Source organism: Protopterus annectens, chromosome 1.part0 (genome assembly GCF_019279795.1).
Source record: "Protopterus annectens isolate FY-2018-M chromosome 1.part0, PAN1.0, whole genome shotgun sequence".
Taxonomy (NCBI): domain Eukaryota; kingdom Metazoa; phylum Chordata; order Ceratodontiformes; family Protopteridae; genus Protopterus; species Protopterus annectens.
Genome location: NC_056725.1, coordinates 1,330,702,201 through 1,330,721,365, shown reverse-complemented (window position 1 = coordinate 1,330,721,365; position 19,165 = coordinate 1,330,702,201).

Sequence of the window (19,165 nt, the reverse complement as noted above, 5' to 3'; positions counted from 1 at the left end):
GTATGTACCTCACAAGACATCTACAACTGGAAAGGCCAAAGAAATACCTCACAAAGAGGATTACTGGCCTGAAACAGATGCCCTACGCAGACCATCTCAAAAAACTCCAGCTTTACTCCGTCGCATATCGCCTACTCAGAGGCGATCTCTGCCTAACATACAAAGCTATGTCAAACACAGAGCTGTTGGACATGCTCCACTTAAAGAAATCCCAATCCCTCAGAGCTACACGCTCTAGGGACCTAAACCTTGTCACCACAATAAACAGAACATGCCGGAGGGATAGATTCCTGTCCCACAGACTTCCCATACTCTGGAATAAACTACCTATCTATATCAAACAAAGCTCCTCATTAGCACTCTTCAAGAAAAATCTTGATGATTAGATGGGAAATAGGAAATTCACCCCGGGGAATCACTTCTGTGGCTCTGCTCGACAGTGGCATAGGAAAATAATTTTCTTGGGTGGCAAAAGCCAGGGTACTTTTTTGGCTGGGCTTGTATAGGCCCCAGGGCTGATATCCTAGTACCTATCTAGGAACCTATGAGCAACACAAAATATATATACACATTGAATGACCAGCAAATTGATGGACTACATATTTTTTGCTATAACATTAAACAGAAGAATACAAATAAAAAACATTCAATAAAAAGCATTCAGTAAAAAAGCATATAGTTAACGTATACATTCAAGTAAAGGGATCCTATACAGTAACCTAACGCAAGTAAAAGTGTATGAAGCATGAGTGAATAGGTTCTCCCTGTTATCAAACATTAAAAATCTAATAAAAGCTATTAAAGGGCTAGATCAAAATCATAAAGTGAATCAAGTGCTTATGGTACAAAAACAATAGCAAGTAAGTACAAACATTAGTAAATTAAACAAAAAGAATTAAAATTAAAATTACAATTATAATAATTATAATTGTAATTATGATTATCTCTGAAGACTCCTGTACTTCAGTACACAGGCTAAAGAACACATATCATTCAGCATTGATCCTAATTTGCCAAATAAGTTCACAGATTTCTAACAGTAGACTGAAAGGCCCTCCCCCTAGGGTCATATTCCACCTGGTCTATAATCTGAAAAAAAAAAAACTGTGTTGGGGGTATTCATGTACATGTTTTGCCATAGCATTCTCCACCCTGGACTTTTTGATACTGTACACGTGTTCGTAGACTCTGTCCCTGAGTCTACGGTCCGTCTTTTAGATTTGATAAAGTCTGTATTGAGACAGACGAAAGCGCTTATCCTACTTGCTTTTTATCGTGTTCTGTGTACTTATTTGCTGGACTGTTCATCATTTGTGTGGAAATTGTCATTAAATCCTTCATTTAAATTGGATTCCACTTTCTGCTGCTGGTTTGGTGTTTTTTGAGTGTTTTTTTGGTTTTTATTGTTCCTTGGGTTACCACTCACACCAACTGTGTTTCTTATGAGTACTGCTTTACCAACATGATAGCTACAGAACCACCATCACAAAGTTTAACACAATGGTCCTATCTGCTGTCCTGTAACCCAAAAGTAGTCAGGAATGTCTACAAGGAGACATTCCCTAGAACAAAAAATTCTCCTCATGGGAAAATGTAGAAGACACCAAGGTCAACAAGAGACAACTGATACGAGTGGTCCTGATGCTTGGGAGAGGTGGACAGACCCAAAATAGTGGCACAAATATTCATAACCAAGGGTATAAGGCTACAAATCACTAAAACTCCTCAACTAATACTGCTGCTCATTCAGAAAATGCCACAATGTTTACTGGCTGTACACTGCAAGAGGTTGAATGCATAGCAATAAAATATGGTTTTGTTTTTTTGAAGCTCATAAGCTTCCAAGTGAACCACTACCAGACAAACAATACAAGTTTCCATTAGACACCACTGACAGCCTACTATGATCACCCTAACATCTGTCAGGCTACAGAATGGCTCTGTCAGGAGCACTGAAAGATTTTAATAAATTACAGCTATCCTGTCCATGACAAATGCTTTGACTTTTGACAGTTCGTGTGTCATTGCTTCTCTCCCACTCTTGTCTGCTGATATACAGTGGGTCAAACCCCCTACAACTCTTGCTGACATTTTCAGTGTCTGCTCAACTGCTCAACTCTACAACCATATTATCGCAGAATGGCTTATTCTGTGATAGGTTCACAGGTTCATAGGTAGGTACTAGGCTATCTACCCAAAGGCATTTATAAGCCTAGCCAGAATATGTTGGCTTTCGCCGCCCCCTTAGATTAGTTCCCTGTGCCTCTGTCCAGCAGAGCTACTGAAGTGATTCCCGGGAAAAACTTTCCGTTTCCCATCCACTTGTCAAGGTTTCTCTTGAAGAGTGCTAGAGAGGAGCTCTGCTAATGTAGACTGGAATCTTGTTCCAAAGCATGGGAAGTCTCTGGGACAGGAATCTATTACTGTTGTGGTGAGGTTTAGATCCCTAGAGCATGTGGCTCGAGGGGATAAGGTTTTCTTTAGGTGGAGCATGTCCATCAGTTCTGGGTTGAACATGACCTTGTATGTCAGGCAGGGATCACCTCTGAGCAGGCGGTATTCAACCGAGTACAGCTGGAGTTTCTTCAGTTGAGCTGCATAGGGCATCTGTTTGAGGCCAGTGATCCTCTTGGTGAGGTACATCTGTGGTCTTTCCAGCTGTTGCAGGTGTCTTATAAGGTACATCCCAAATGGGGCACTGGACTCTATGATGGGTCTGATGAGTGATGAGTACAGGGGCACAATGACCTCTTTTGATCTGGATGCAAACCCTTTTGTGATTAGGTGGGCCACATAGAAGGATTTTCTAACCACTTTGGCAATGTGATTATCAAAGGAGAGATTACTATCTACTTGGGTCCCCAGATCCCTTACTACATTTTCCGTATTTAGGGGACTACCACCTAAGTGGTAGTTTGTGGGTACTTTGTTATTTCCAAAGGGAATAATTATGCTCTTTTTGGCATTTAGCTTGAGGCCATGATTTTGAAACCAGGTATCTGTCTCAGTGAGACCCTTTTGGAGGATGTCTGTTAGCCAGTGAGTCAGTTATAGCCCCTAGTTTGCAGTCGCCTGCGAACTTGGTCAGCCATAGTCCTCCTGTGCTTGTCTGTACCTCTGAGAAGTATATGCAGAACAGGAGGGGTCCTAGGACTGAGCCCTGGGGAACGCCACTTGTAACCGGTTTAGAGTCAGACCTAGCTCCCGCAACTCTCACCATGTAGGTTCTGTCTGTGAGCCAATTGGCAACCCATCTTGTGACATAGGGGTTTATATTCAGGCTGGTGAGCTTGTCTATAATACCAGAATGGGGAATGGTGTCGAAGGCCTTTGCGAGGTCTAGGTAGGCTGTGTGTACCACCTTTCCCTCGTCTATAGCCTTGGTAATTGTCTCATGTCTCAAAGAAGTCCACCAGGTTTAGGAGGCATGACCTGCCCTTAACAAAGCTGAACTGGGTAGGGTCCAGTGTTTGGAGGGTCCCAATGTCTCTGTTAATGAGTTCCATGATGATGCACTCCATAACTTTGCAGACCAACCTAGTCAGGTTTATAGGGCCATAGTTCCCGGGGTCTGTTGTGGCTCTACCTTTGTGGAGTGGAATAACCATTGCCGTGCACCATTCTATGGGTACGGAGCCTGTGGAGAGGCTGAGTTTGAACAGTGTGTTTAGGTGAGGGGTTAGTTCATCTTTGAGCTCGTGTAGGATGCAGCCTGGGACACCGTCCGGTCCCATTGATGCTGTGTTTTTGGCTTTGGAGAGGGCTATTTTAACCTGAGTGTCTGGGATTTCAGGAGCTCTACATTCTTCTTGTATGGTTATGGGCCCTTTTGGGGGTGAGAGGGGGGTGAAGTTTGTACAGAACCTGTCTGCCAGGATGTTGGCAATATCGGTTGGTTCAGTGTATTTTGTGCCATTCTGCACTAACTCCAAGCAGATCTGAGCATTGCCGCTTAGATTCTTGACATAGCTAAAGAATGCCTTGTGGTTATCTTTTGAGTCCTTGGCAAGTTTTCTTTCACAGCTCACCTTGGACGATTTTATGAGGGATCGTAGTTTCTTGCTGATACTGATCAGGGATGTCTTTCCCTCTTGCGATTTTACTATTTTCTGTACTAGTTTCCTCCTTCTATTGTATAGCTTGTTTATAGCAGGGGTCCACCAGACTGGTTTCCTTTTCTTAGAGGAGTGAGTCTTGGTTTTGCTTGGGATAGCACGATCCATGCATTCTTGTAGGTGCCCGTAGCATGCATTAGTAAAGGATTTTGCAGCTTGGACAGCGTTATCCTTTAGCATGGGAGCTTTGAAACTTTCCACCTCCATCTTAAGTAACGTGAAGTTTGCTTTTGAAAAGTTTTTCACGGTGGTTTCCTTGTCCGGGGGTGGGGACGGAATGTGGATATCCAGAGTGATTTGTTTATGGTCAGATCTAACCAGCAAGGAATTGACCTCCGGTGTGGAACACCGGTCGCCCATGTTGGTGATGACCAGGTCCAATATGTTAGTCACCTCTGGTGGGAGTGTTGACAAGTTGTTCCAGGGCATTTGAGTTTATAAATTCTAGAAAATGTTGTGCAAGGGAGTTAGTACTTGAGTAGTTCTCCCAGTTAATGTTAGGGTAGTTGAAATCACCCAATATTAGGGTGCTTGGTAGGACCTTTATGTTATCCAGTGTTTCCAGAAATGCGGAATGGGGGTCCTGGGACATGGTGGGTGATCTGTAGCAAGATACAATTTGAATTGCAGTTTTGCCCGTTTAGTTGCACGTGGATAATCTCTGAAGCATTGTGCTGTGCCACTAACCTGGAGGTGTGGGTATCCTTGATGAATATGGATACTCCCACGCCTTTTGTATTTTGGTCCGGGTTCTGTGGCTGAAATGTATGGTACGAGTTGTAGACTGGTAGTGCTGGGGTGCTCTCTGGAGCCTTAAACCAGGTTTCTGTTACTGGCACATGTATCGATTTTCTCCATAATGAGGAGTGCCTCAAGTGCGTGCATTTTGAGGTTAGAATTCTGACATTGAGTAGTATTACCCTCAGATTGTTGTTACTTGTGCTGCTTACGGTGGTGGGTTTGTCCTTTGAGCCTTGCCTAAAAAAGGCACTATGGGTGGCAATAGCCTTGGCCAGTATTAGAAAGCCTAAGGGTGACAGGTGCAAGCTGTCTCTAGAGAAGCAGCGTGGCTTGTAGAGCAGGTCATCCCAGGCAGACAGACACTGGATCCCCTTTGAATGACACCAAAAACTTAGCCAATTGTTGAAATTGATAATTTTTTCTTTATACCGTGGTATCATTCTTGGTGAGGGCAGGATGCTACTCAGGGTCAGGGTCATACCGGCATGGGCTACGCAATCAGAGAGCTCTTCCATGTCTCTTTTCATGTAGTCCAGGGAGGTACGGCTCAGGTCATTCACACCAACATGCGACAATGACAGAGTCGTATTTGTACTTGTTCTGGTGTGACCCGAGTGCTTGTGTAATGTGGTGGATCCTGGCACCCGACAGGCAGCTAACAGTAACCTTCTCCTTATTCAGCCTAGTGAGTGGGACTTCAGAGTGCCTGACTATAGAGTCACCTATTACTAGTATGTTGGGTATGTTATTTTGCCTTGAGGGCTGTGATTGCATGGCACACTGGTTTTGTGAAGTATGTGTTTCATGGTTTGTGTTGGGGGGAGGAGGTTGCTTGGATGTCTGCTTTGGAGGGCTCTGCTGCTTTTGCAGATTTTTATTTAGAGCCTCCGAATATGTTTTCGTGTATTTACATGTGTTTTTTGCCGGTGCTGGTTTAATGGATCTGTGTGAGACTGGTGGTGTGATGCCAGTATTCCCCTTCTCCTCTTGACTGTCTGATCTAGTCTTGGGTTGAAAGAGCTTAGCCTCCAGTTTGGCTTTATAATTGCATCTCTCGCATGTATTAGTGTTTGGTGGTAGGAGGAGAGGGTTGTCTGTGTACATGAGACAGTTGTAACATTGCCTCAAAATGCCCAGATTCACCAGTTGGACTGGAGAGTAGACCTGAAACTGCCCTTTGGACATGCCTGGATAGGTACAGTAAACTGTTTTACTGAAAGGCTGGCAAGGTCGAATAGAGAGCCTTGTCCTTCTGTAGTGCTAGGGTTTATAAGTGCTTGCTATAAGTTCTGAGCAAGTGTTGGGCTGAGAAATGAATGGCTTGAGTGCTTAAGTTGAAAGTTTGTCCAGTTCCATAGGAAAATTGAAGAGGAGACTTTGTGGAGCCAGGAATTGTTATACCCTAGCTAACCGGCGCTGCCAGGTGCACCAAACCGGGCAAATGTGATTTTTATAGCAGGGAAATGAGAGAGGCAGAAATTCGCCCAAAATGGACAACAAACTACTACTTTCTGGGCGGAAACCACTCCTCCAGGGACAGATAAGCTGCTCAAAGCTCCCCTCTCTCACAGGTGAAAAGAGAAACTTCCTTCTATACAAGTAAGGTATGGGCAAACACAGAGATTATAACACAGCCCTGAATTCAGCACTAACCTGAAAACTGGACTATACTAGCTTAGAAAGGCGGGAAACAAGTATGTATGTGTATGTATATGTATATATATATATATATATATATATATATATATATTTTTTTTTTTTTTTTTTTTTTTCAGAAAATAATGCAGATACAATAAAAAAAACCACTTTAAATGCACATAAAAAGATGCTTATTGTTATATATCTCAGTTCAGAGTTGTAGTCAATGACCCTAGTAATAAAGTAGGAAGAAACACAAATACAGTAAAAGTAGATGAATAAAGTGCAATTTTATATATTATATATATATATATATATATATATATATATATATATATATATATATATATATATAAAACAATAGAAAACAATCTTATTTAAATAAGTTACACAATTAACCAGAAAAAAACTCAAAACTGAGCCCTGTTCCAGCAGTCTTCAATCAGACAAGTTCTAACTGCACATTCCCGCTACTAAGGTGCAGGGGAACCTTATCTAAAAAAGATGGCCTGGATCAGTGCTCAAGTTATACAAACAGAGCTAGATTTAGCAGGCCTGAATTTGGTCCTATGCTACAGCAACATGGCACACCAATTTCAGAAAGAAACAGTTCGAATAAGCAGGCACAATAAGCCTGTGACCAGAAATTCCCAGCTCAGGAGGGCAGAATCCAGCCTCTCCTCCCACAAGAGTGCAGACCACAAACCTTCTTAATGTAGAATAACTGACCTGATGCCCAAGTGCTTAAACCAGAATTAGTACACTTTTAGAATAGCAGACACTGAGCTTTCAATCAGCAATTCCCAGCTTAGAAGGATGTAAGCTACCTGTCCTGCCACAACAGTGCAGACCACAAACCTTCTTAATGTAAAACAACTGGTATGAAGCCCACGTGCTTAAACCAAAAGACTTAGAATAACAGTTACAATTTAATCAGGCTACTACCAAGCAGCAATAAGTGCAGCAGAATAAATAAAAATTGTGCACTTTTAAGAAGAGGCAAAAGTAAAATAAAGTAGGAGGAAACACAAATACGGTAAAGGCAGATGATTTTTTTTTTTTGTTAGTAAAGTGCAAAGGGACAGGAGAGGAAGGAAGAACCTAAGTGGGTTGGCCTTCTCAAATCTTCTCTCTGTATTATGTAGACTGAACACTAGACTCAGAATATGATCTCACTGTATTCGGTTAAGTGAGCAAATGAGATGGACTCAGGAGGAGTGTTCAAATACAGACTTACAGGAGGGGTGGGCAATTCCAGAGCCACCAACACCAAAACAAGAACAGGGAGAGTGGGTGGGGACAAACAAACAAGAAGAAGAATAAGTACAGTTGTACAGATTACAGATATATTAAATCAAAATGCAGACAAAAATGAAAATAAACACGTATCTTTTCTCAATATCACAGCTGGCAGTAGGTCAATCTCTCTGCAGCAGCCTGAGCAACAGGTATATCTGATTTAAAACACAGGACAGAAACCAAACAATACAGATGCAGGAATACTTTGACCGGATGAAACTAGTTCAGAAAACTTACTGCCACTAAGAAAACAGACAAGGCCCCCAGACAAAGGATTTCACTACAACTGATAATGGTTTTATGTCTACGCACTGTACCCATTCCACACTATGGTCTCAGATTACTGCTCAATACAAAGTACCTATGGGGCAAATCTAGGTGGTGTTTCCTCTCTCTTCTTTATTTATTTTTTAATTTTTCACTCTTATTTTCCACTTTGTCCCTTAACCCACATGGAACTCCAATAATTTGGAAAGCCTCAGAATTCTTCAATGAACACGTCAGTGACACAGGTGGTTCATTGACACAGCCATCCTAACAAGTGGTGGAAATCCAGTTTACTCATTCCGCCTCCTCTCTGGCTGGTACACTAACAATGGAATACCGCTCAATGGGGTTGACAGTAGCAGAGATGCACACCCCACAACAGCACAAGCGGGGTGATCAGATGACATTTGTAACTGCATAATAAATAACTTTCTTTCTATACCCTCTCCATGCCTTTTCAAAGGAGAAGATCATTATGGTCTGGTTCCTGTGTGATATCCCTGCTCTGGGCCACTGATCAAGGAGTCTCAATCTTCATCACAGACACTGGTGAGGGACATTCACTTGGAAAAAAAATAGATATACACAGTATTTCCAGATGCAGCTCTCTGCACCAAGCACAATTTCCCTTAAGAGCACACACGGAACACACTCCCATCCTGGGGCTGGGTTTCTCTCTCTCTCACCAGGCCCCACACAAGACTCCACATTGACACTGCTGTAGAGTTCAGCCCTCAGTCAAGTGCTCCAAGCCGAGTTCATCCCTCAGTCAAGTGCTCCAAGCTAGGTTCTCCACCACCCTCTTGGTGAAACCACTGCTCTGTGTCTCTACTCCAAGTAGCTGACACACATACTCTGAGATTTGATTTTCACACACACACACACACACACACACACACACACACACACACACACACACACACCTGGGAAAGGCTGGCACAGATTTACCAGTTATGCCCCCTCTTCCCAAACTATAACTTAGACACTGCCACCATAACACTCCAAAGCCAGCTACTCTAAGGTTCTTACAAGGGTACCCAATTATACTGAGTAAAATTAATACTAATACAAATGGCAGAGATTGACCAATGCAGCAAGACTTTCAGAAGCGGCCACAGTATCACCAAGTAAATGTAAGTACTCTGAAAGGTTAAAATATTCTCTAAAAGACCAGTCACAATGAAAAGTTTAAATAAATTTAATAATAAAAAGCATGAAAATACTAAATGTACAATAAACACCAGAATTTCAAGTCACAGGAAATATTAAAAATAACACTTATATATTCACACAGATACAGAAAAACAGTACTTAACTAATCTCACTATATTTTCCTGACTGCTCTAAAGAATTACTGTCCCCTAGTTCATATACTAGAACAAGGCAATATGATGTGGGTGAGTGATCCTTCTTTGACAGGTTTCAAAAACAGACTGCTCTGAGACTTCTGTCTCATCTAGTATTAAAATATAATTTCGGTGCTAGATTACAGAATGACATCACATACATCTGGTCACTTGACTTCTGTTTCCCACACTACCCCTTTCATAGAAACTGAGCCAGAATCTAACACGCATGTGTCATAATGCACACATAGAGCTTTGCTAAGATGTGTTACAGAATCTGGAAGCTATAAAACAATTTCAAATCTTCCACCCTTCCATGGTGGCAATTAGTTTACCCCTAAGGACAATAGAGTAGGATTCTTAGTCCTGGTTTTCACAGACATTTTGTCTCTGGCTGCAATCAGAACTGTAAGATGCAATCTTTATCGCCTAAACCAGGTAATTTAATTTCAGACTATTTTTCAAAGTTAGCTGGACTGAGATTAACCTCTTCTCTTCCAGTAGCCTCTGTTACAAGATATTCATTTCAACAGTTACAATACAGTCTGACATACAGGTGTATTTCTTTTCTGCCTATCAGGACCCACTGTTTGAATATTTCTTTTAACACAAGCAACTTTACCAATACATTTTCAACACAAGCACTTGTACAAATCAGTTTGATACACAAATAACATATAATTCTTTACAAAACTCCAGCTAGCTATGCTGGCATATGGTACACATCCACTGTCATATGTCTCCTGGCATAGCTAGCAGTACCTTACATCATCACACCCTGTTCCATGAATAACCTCACAAATCAGTACTGCAGACTATATACATCTCAAAGGCAGTCTCTCCCACCCTAACACACTCACCCTTCCCTGCAGACTATATCCATCAAGATCAGTCCGACTCCTCTTCTTCTAAAACTTTGTCAGTCTGAATCTTCCAAAACCTAAGCTGTCATACTGCACAGAGACATTCTAGCACCTGACAGTTTTAAAATATCCTATATAACAATTATCAGCTCAGTGCCTACCTCTAAATTACAGCAAAGTAGAATGTCTCATGTTGCTTCACGAAGCTGGCTATGTTCTTTGGTTGCTACGGATAACATGGCTAAAAAAGTAATATTCCTTAAGTTAAACTAGGTCACTCAATGCCAATTTGTGAAATGTACAGCATGACAGTATTATCCTTTGAATGACAGCAGAGGATTTGGTAAAAAAGTGTTAAAATGGAAATTTGGAGGAAGAAACAGCCAGTGAGATGGATCAACAAATGTAAGCAACATTGAAAAGATGTGGTAAAGATGCAAAAAAGCTCATCTGACCAGTTATGTTAAATAAGTGGTTAAAACAGAAAGTTAAGCACAATCTGTCTCCTTTAACAGGACTTCTGGTGAATATGCATCACATGTGAAGGTAGCGAAAAATCAGAAAAGGTAAGTTTTTGCATGAACAACAAGTCACTATAACAACATCTGCTCATCATGTTAGTAGAATTCACAATAAGGCAATGGAGACTGTTGAACAGATGAAAATGATAAGCAGCAGGTTGCGTCTACAGAAGAGAAAACCAGAATAAAAAGTTGAGGTTGTTTAGTGTGTTAGAGGGAGGAGGCTTCAACTTGCTGCATTTTGTTAAAAACTAAGGTAGCACAGTGGACAGGTTTTGCAAAGCCTTTTTTGGGTTTTGACAAATAATTCATTTTTCATTTGGCCTTGAATGAAAAAAAAAAACATGGGAAGGGCCTAAACTCACTGAGCTACCAAGACAGACTGGAAGCTCTATCCCTTTACTCACTGTCTTATACAATTTTTAGAGGAGATTTTCTCTCTCGATCTCTCTCTCTCAGCATACCATTAAAAACTAGACGGTGCTGAACCTCTTGATTCTCTGCAAATCCAATATCTCCACCAATATTAGAATAAAGGGACCTAAATCTTTAAAAATAGATAAAATTAAACATGCTGGAAAGAGAGGTTTATAAATCCAACACCTCTGGAATAAACTTCCCCTGCATGTTGAAGGAAGATACTGAATTGTACTGCTTAAACAAACCAGAAAACTGAATAAGTAGTCTGTAGCCACAAATTCACTCAAGGATTGACTGGCATGGCACTCTTCGAGAAAGGAGGTGTGGCTTGAGACAGGGTACCAGCAAGGCATAAATGCTCATGTGACTCAGTAGCCTTGGAATATTTATAAAGCTATGGTATGAAAATAAACGTTTTTGTGGCAGTTATGGCAACAAGGAAATTGAAAAGGTGGCTACAGGACTTCAGTTTGTAGACCATAAATTATTCATGGCAACATTTCAACAATGGCTGCAGGCTGTTAAGGGCTATTAAGAAGAAAAAAAGATAAATATTGAAATATGGCCGGACTTTTCTCACCGTACTGAATGTGCTTTTGACTGCTGAAATGTTAATGTTCATAAATGAACATGAGAGGATAGATTTATAGGTTAATAGGTTTATAGGTTGGTACTAGGGCATTTATAAGCCTAGCCACAGTGTGTCAGCTTTCACTGCCCCATTGATTAATTAACTGATCCTCTGTCAAGCAGGGCCAATGAAGTGATCCCAGGGGTGTATTTTCTGTTACCCATCCACTCGTCAAGGTTTCTCTTGAAGAGTGTTAGTGAGAGGCTCTGCCTAATGTAGTTTGGAATTTTGTTCCAAAGCATGAGGAGTCTCTGTGACAGGAATCTATCCCTCCAGCATGTTCTATTTGTTGTTGTGGTGAAGTTTAGCTCACTAGAGCGTGTGGCTCACAGTGACTTGGATTTCTTTAGGTGGAGCATGTCCATCAATTCTAAGTTGGACATGGCTTTGTAAGTCAGGCAGAGATCACCTCTGAGTAAGTGATATGCCACTGAGTACAGCCAGAGTTTTATCAGTCGGGCAGCATAGGACATATGTTAGGCCAGTAATCCTCTCGGTGAGGTACTTTTGTGGTCTTTCCAGCTGTTGGAAGTGTCTTGTGAGGTACATCCCAAATGGGGCATTGTACTCTATGATGGGTCTGATGAGTGATGAGACTATAACCTCTTTATTTTTAGATGCGAGCCATTTAGTAATTAGATGGGCCACATTAAAGGATTTCCTAACTACTTTGGCAATATGATTGTCAAAGGAGAGATTACTATCTACCTGGGTCCCCAGATCTCTTATTACCTCTTCTGTATTAAGGGGGCTGCCACCTATCTGGTAATTTGTGGGTGTTTTGTTTTTCCCAAATGGGATGACTATGCATTTTTTTGCCATTTAACTTGGGGCCATGACTTTGACACCAGCTGTCCATCTCAGTAAGGCCATTTTGGAAGATGGCCGTGTCAGTTGGAGTCAATTATGGCTCCCAGTTTGCAGTCATTGGCGAACTTGGTTAGCCATAGTCCTCCTGTGTTTGCCTGTGCTTCTGAGAAGTATATGCCGAACAGTAGGGGTCCCAGGACCGAGCCTTTCGGGACACCACTTGTGACTGGTTTAGAGTCGAACCTGGAGCCTGCTATTCTTACCGTGTGAGTTCTGTCTGTAAGCCAGTTGGCAACCCATCTCATGACATAGGGGTTTATGTTCAGGCTACTGAGTTTTTCTGTAATACCAGTGTGGGGAATTGTGTTGAAAGCCTTGGCGAGGACAAGGTAGGCTGTTTGAACCACCTTTCCCTCATCTATGGCCTTGGTGACTTTCTCAAAGAAGTCAACCTGGTTTAGTAGGCATGATCTGCCCTTAACAAAGCCGAACTGGGTTGGGTCAAGTGTTTGGAGGTTCCCAATGTCTTTGTTAATTAGTTCCATGATGATACACTCCATAGCATTGCAGACCAGGCAAGTCAGGCTTATGGGGTGATAGTTACCAGGGTCAGTTGTGGCCCCTATTTTGTGGAGTGGAATAACCATTGCTGTGCACCACTCTATGGGCACGTAGCTTGTGGAGAGGCTGAGGTTGAACAGCGTGTTTAGGTGGGGGGGGGTTAGTTTGTTCTGTAGTTCGTGCAAGACGCAGCCTGGGACACCATCTGGCCCCATTGATGCTGTGTTTTTGGTGTCTGAAAGGGCTGTTTTCACCTGTGCGTCTGTGATTTCCAGGACACTACACTTTTCTGGTATTGTTGTGGGCCCTTTTGGGGGTGAGAAGGGGGTGAAGTTTGCACTGAATCTATCTGCCAGGATGTTGGCAATACCAGTAGGTTCAGTATATTTTGTGCTATTTTGCACTAGTTCAGTGCATATCTGCGAGTTGCCACTTAGATTCTTAACATAGCTAAAGAAGGCTTTGTGGTTATCTTTTGAATCCTTGGCTATTTTTCTTTTGAAGTTAGCCTTGGATGGTTTCATGAGGGACCTTAGTTTCTTACTGATACTGATCAGGGATGTCTTTCCTTCTTGTTATTCGCTTTTTTTCTGAACTAGTTTCCTCCTCCTATTGTGTAGCCTGTTTATGGCAGGGGTCCACCAGACTAGTTTCTTTCTCTTAGTGGAGTGAATCTTGGTTTTTCTAGGGATGGCACAATCCATGCATCCTTGTAGGTGCTCAGAGTGCATTTGTAAAGGTTTCTGCATCTTGGGCAGCGTTATCCTTTAGTGTGGGGGCTGTGAAACTTACCCCCTCTGTCTTAAGTAAGGTGAAGCTTGCTTTAGAAAAGTTATTTACTGTGGTTTTCTTAGTTGGGGGTGGTGGGGTGTGGACATCCAGAGTGATTAGTTTATGGTCTGATCTAATCAGTGATGGGTTGACCTCCGGTGTGGAACACCTGTCACCCATGTTGGTGATGACCAGGTCCAATATGTTTTCACCTCTGGTAGGGGAGCTTACCAGCTGATCCAGGGCATTTGAGTTGATGAATTCCAGGAAGCGCTGGGCCTGGGAGTTAGTACTCGAGTAGTTTTCCCAGTTAATGGTAGGGTAATTGAAATCGTCCAATATCAGGGTGTTCGGTGGGACCTTCATGTTTTCCAGTATCTCCAAAAAGGTGGAGTGGTGGTCCTGGGTCATGGAGGGTGATCTGTAGCAGGCCACAATTTGCATTGCAGATCTGCCCGATGTTAGTTGCACATGGATGATCTCAGAGGTATCATGCTGCACCACTAACCTGGAGGTGTAGGTATCCTTGATGAATATGGATACACCCCCTCCTTTTGTGTTTCGGTCCGTGTTCTGTGGCCGAAACTTGTGGTATGACTTGTAGCCCGGTAGTGCTGGGGTACTCTCTGGAGCCTTGAATCACGTTTCAATTACCGCACAGATGTCGACGTTCTCCATACTGAGGAGTACTTCGAGCGTGTGCATTTTGATATTTAAACTCCTGGCATTGAGTAGCATAACCCTCAGTTTTTGTTAATTGTGCTGTTTATGGAGGTGGGTTTGACTTTTGAACCTTGCCTAAAAAAGGCACTATGGGGGCAGCAAGAGCCTTGGCCAGTATTCGAAAGCCTAGGGGTGACAGGTGCAAGCAGTCTCTTCAAAGCAACGTGGCTTGTCGAGCATGTTGTCCCAGGCTGGCAGACACTGGATCCCTTTTGAATGACACCAGAAGCTTAGCCAATTGTTGAAATTGATAATTTTTTCTTTATACTGAGGTATCATTCTTTGTTAGGGCAGTTTGCTACTCGTGGTCAGGGTCATACCAGCTTGGGCTACATGATCAGAGTGCTCTTCCATGTCTCTTTTCATGTAGTCCAGGGAGGTACATCTCAGGTCATTCACACCTACATGAACAATGACAGTCTCATATTTGTACTTGTTCTGGAGTGACCTGAGTGCTTGTGTTATGTGGCGGATTCGGACTCCCAACAGGCAGTTAACAGTAACCTTCTGCTAGTCCAGCCTAGTGAGTGGGACGTCAGTGTGCCTGACTATAGAGTCACCTATTACTAGTGTGTATGGTATGTTATTTCACCTTAAGGGCTGTGATTGTGTGTTAATGGATTTTGTGTTTTATGTGTTGTCTGGTTTGTGACGGGAGGTGCAGGTTGTTTGGGTGTCTACTTTGGAGGTCTCTGATGCTTTTGCAGGATTTTATTTAGAGCCTCAGAGTATGATTTTGTGTATTTTTGCCAGTGCTGGTTTAGTAGGTCTATGTGTGGCTGGAGGTGTGGTGCAAGTGTTAACCTTCTCCTCTTGACTGTCTGTTCCAGTCTTGGGTGGAGACAGCTTAGCTTCCAGTTTGTCTGTATAATTGCATCTCTCACATATGTTAGTGTTTTGTGGTAGGAGGAGAGGGGTGTCTGTGTACATGAGGCAGTTGCAACATTGCTTCGGGATACCCAGATTCACCAGCTGGACTGGAGAGTACACCTGAAATTGCCCTTTGGTCATGCCTGAATAGTAGGGTGAGCTGCTTAGTTGCTTGGTTGTTGAGGGGTGAATAAAGAGCCTTGCCCTGCTGGGCAATCAAGTGTCAGTGTATATTAGTGCTTGCTATTAGGTGTGAGCAAGTGCTGGGCTGTAGGATGCTTTCTGAGTGCTTAGGTTGAGAGTTAGACTAGTTTCAAGGGAAAAACTGAATAGGAGACTTAGTTGTGCCAGGATTAATTTAACCCTAGCTAACCGGCGCTGCCCAGCACACAAAACCATGCAAACGCGTTTTACACAGCAGGGAAATGAAAGAGATAGAAATTAGGCCAAAATGACCAATAAAATATTAACTTCTGGGCTGGAACCACTCCTCCAGGGACAGATAGGCTGCTCAAAGCTCCCCTCTCTCACAGGTGAAGAGAGAAACTTCCTTCTATCCAAGTAAGGTATGGGCAACTCAGAAACTTGTAACACAGCCCTGAATTCAGCACCAGCCTGAAAACTGGACTATACTAGCTTAGAAAGGCGGGAAACAAGGAAGTTTTTTTTTTTTTTTTTTGTTTTTTTGAAAAGATAAGGCAAAAACAGTAAAAAATACTCTTAAAACAGCTTTAAATGACTACAAACTATCATAAAAGGCTATTGCACTTTAGTGTGTAGCCTACAACAGTTAAACAAATTATTTAAACAAAAAATGACGTTTTAAAAGAGCAGGCTGTCAAATAAGTACAATATGTGAAAAAAACAAGCTTTTAAATCACAATAAATGCTGGAAAATCAGCGTTTAGGCAGAAACAGTTAAGTACAGCAGGAAAATACAGAAAACTGATACTTAATCACTCTAAAGTCTCTATTCTAAGCTAGAAGGCTTGTATCAGTTTAAGGCTTTCTAGTGCTTCCCAGTTGATTAGTTACAGAAAAGATGGGAAACAAGCGTAGATGTGGTCTTTTAAACCAGAAAGTTGAAAGAGATGGACAAACTGCCCAAATGGTCAATAAACTACAATTTCTGGGCCAATAACCACTCCCACTGATAAGCTAGATTTACTATGCATTTGTCATGTGGACCTGTTGAAATGGAATATAGAAGTCCTTTAAATTTGAAAAATTCTGTGAATTCTATGTGAATTTTTTTTTTATTGGAAAAAAAAAAAAAGAGTTCTACCAACCTTTGGGTAACTATTAGTGGTTATGATTATTAAACTATATAAATTCTGAACCACAATATAAAACGTTTGGAGAGAATCTCTCCAAAGGACAGACTGTTTATTTCATTTTTTTGAGGATACTGAACTCGACTACTGAATACAAAGCTATACAAACTTCTTCTGGGTCACAGAAAGGTGAGAAATTCTAAGCCATCTTGGGATGGCGAACAATGTTGTATCTTTTACGGTTGATACATTATGTACATCTGGGATAGATAAATGAAGAGTAGAGTATGCCAGTATGCTAAATTTGCTTCAGAAATCATAAATGATATGGAAGGCTGCAATTGATTATAAGTTTGCGGTTTCATGCTGGTGATTTTATGGGAAATCCACCACTGTAAATAATAAAGTGTATGCATGCCATACCCACAGCTGGTTACTTTGATGGGGTGGTAGTTAATGCATTGGACAGAAGCAGGGGCATATTATGAATTGGCAGGATTAATAATGTTTAATGATTAGAGATTAGAGTTAAGTATAAGTGCAGAATACTAGATGGTATTCTATACAAACGATTATCTTGAAGAGGTTTCCTTGAGATCAGAGTAGTCAGGATAGGAGCTGACCTAGAAAGACATTTATGAGGTGAAGCTGATTGGTGTAAAGTAGACTAACCATATACATCCTTCTCCATATTGAAAGATCTCACACAATACGGTGCAAAGTATATAAATTACATTATTTAAGTAAAGATGAAGACTTTAGGATGGAGTGGCTAGGAGAACAAATGCATATTTTTCAGCATTATATTACCTTAGGTCAATAGGCAGACATGATTGCCTGTATGCTGACTGAGATTATATGAAGAGGTGTAAAGAAAGAACCAGTTGTAGTTAAACTTACTCCGGAGATCTAGACTACAAGATGGCTATGAAAAAGGAAACCAGGCAGACAGCTGAAATTATATTGTAAATAAACTGGGATATGAAACAGGCTTGCTGTTCTTGAACTGTTTGTAAGTTTCTGTGAGGCCATTTTTTGCTTGGGCTAAAGGAAAGTCTCTCTGTTGATCAGTGGCAGTGAAAAACATTGAGCAGCCTGCCTGCCCCTGTGGGAGTTGTTACTGACTTGAAACTGTAGTTTTATTGGCCATTTTGGATCAATTCCAAAACTCCTTCATCTTCCTCTCTTAAAACCTGGTTGCCTCGTGGTTTTGGCGTCTTTTCAGGCTTGTTGGCTGTTGGTGAAGCACCCACCAAGAGGAGAAAATGCTGAGAGAAGAAAGGAGCCACTTTTGAGACTAAGTATTTTTCCTCTGTTTATTTGCTAAGTTTTTCTGCATAGCCGCCTATTTTGAGCATTTTCTGGCTTGTTAAATTTGATTTCTGCATTAGTAACTGTATTTAGAGCACAACCTAGAGCTGTTTACTGAATTTCCTGTTTGCACTTATTTTTAAAATCGTTTTTCTCAAAACTTGCATTTTATCTGTCTTTGGCCTAGCACTCTTGTGTGGGGTCATTTACTGCACTGTTATAACTTGTTGATACTTGTTAACCTCTATCTCTGAAAAAAACAAAAAAAAATCTTGCTTTTTCCCACTTTTCTGAGATTTAAAAAAGTTCAGTTACAGGCTTGCTGTTCTTGAACTGTTTGTAAGTTTCTGTGAGGCCATTTTTTGCTTGGGCTAAAGGAAAGTCTCTCTGTTGATCAGTGGCAGTGAAAAACATTGAACAGCCTGCCTGCCCCTGTGGGAGTGGTTACTGACTTGAAACTGTAGTTTTATTGGCCATTTTGGGTCAATTCCAAAACTCCTTCATCTTCCTCTCTTAAAACCCTCTTTTAGGCGGTTTTGCGCGTTTTTGAGCATAGCGCAACAACGTGCAGCGCCGCCTAATTGGGTTTAAACTATTCCTGGCTCTACAAAGTCTGCTCTTCACTTTTTCCCTTAGAACTGCTCTATCTCTCAATTTAAACACCATATTCTCATTCTAAGGCCCTTCACTGGTCCAATTAAATAATCCTACAAGTTAGCACTATTAAACCATAAGCACTACTTACTCTTATACTCTCTACGATTACCCTGTCCTCTATTGGTCCGTCTTAAATTCAGTTTCCCTGTTACTCTAGCATGTCCAAAGGTCAGTCAATGGTTTCCTTTCCAGTCCAGCTGGTGAATCTAGGAATTTTTATGGCAATGTTACAACTGTCTCATGTACACAGACAACCCTCTCCTCCTCCAAACAGGTTCAAATATATGTGAGAGATGCAACTATTTAGCCAAACTGGAGGCTGAGCTCTCTCATCTCAAAACTGGTGT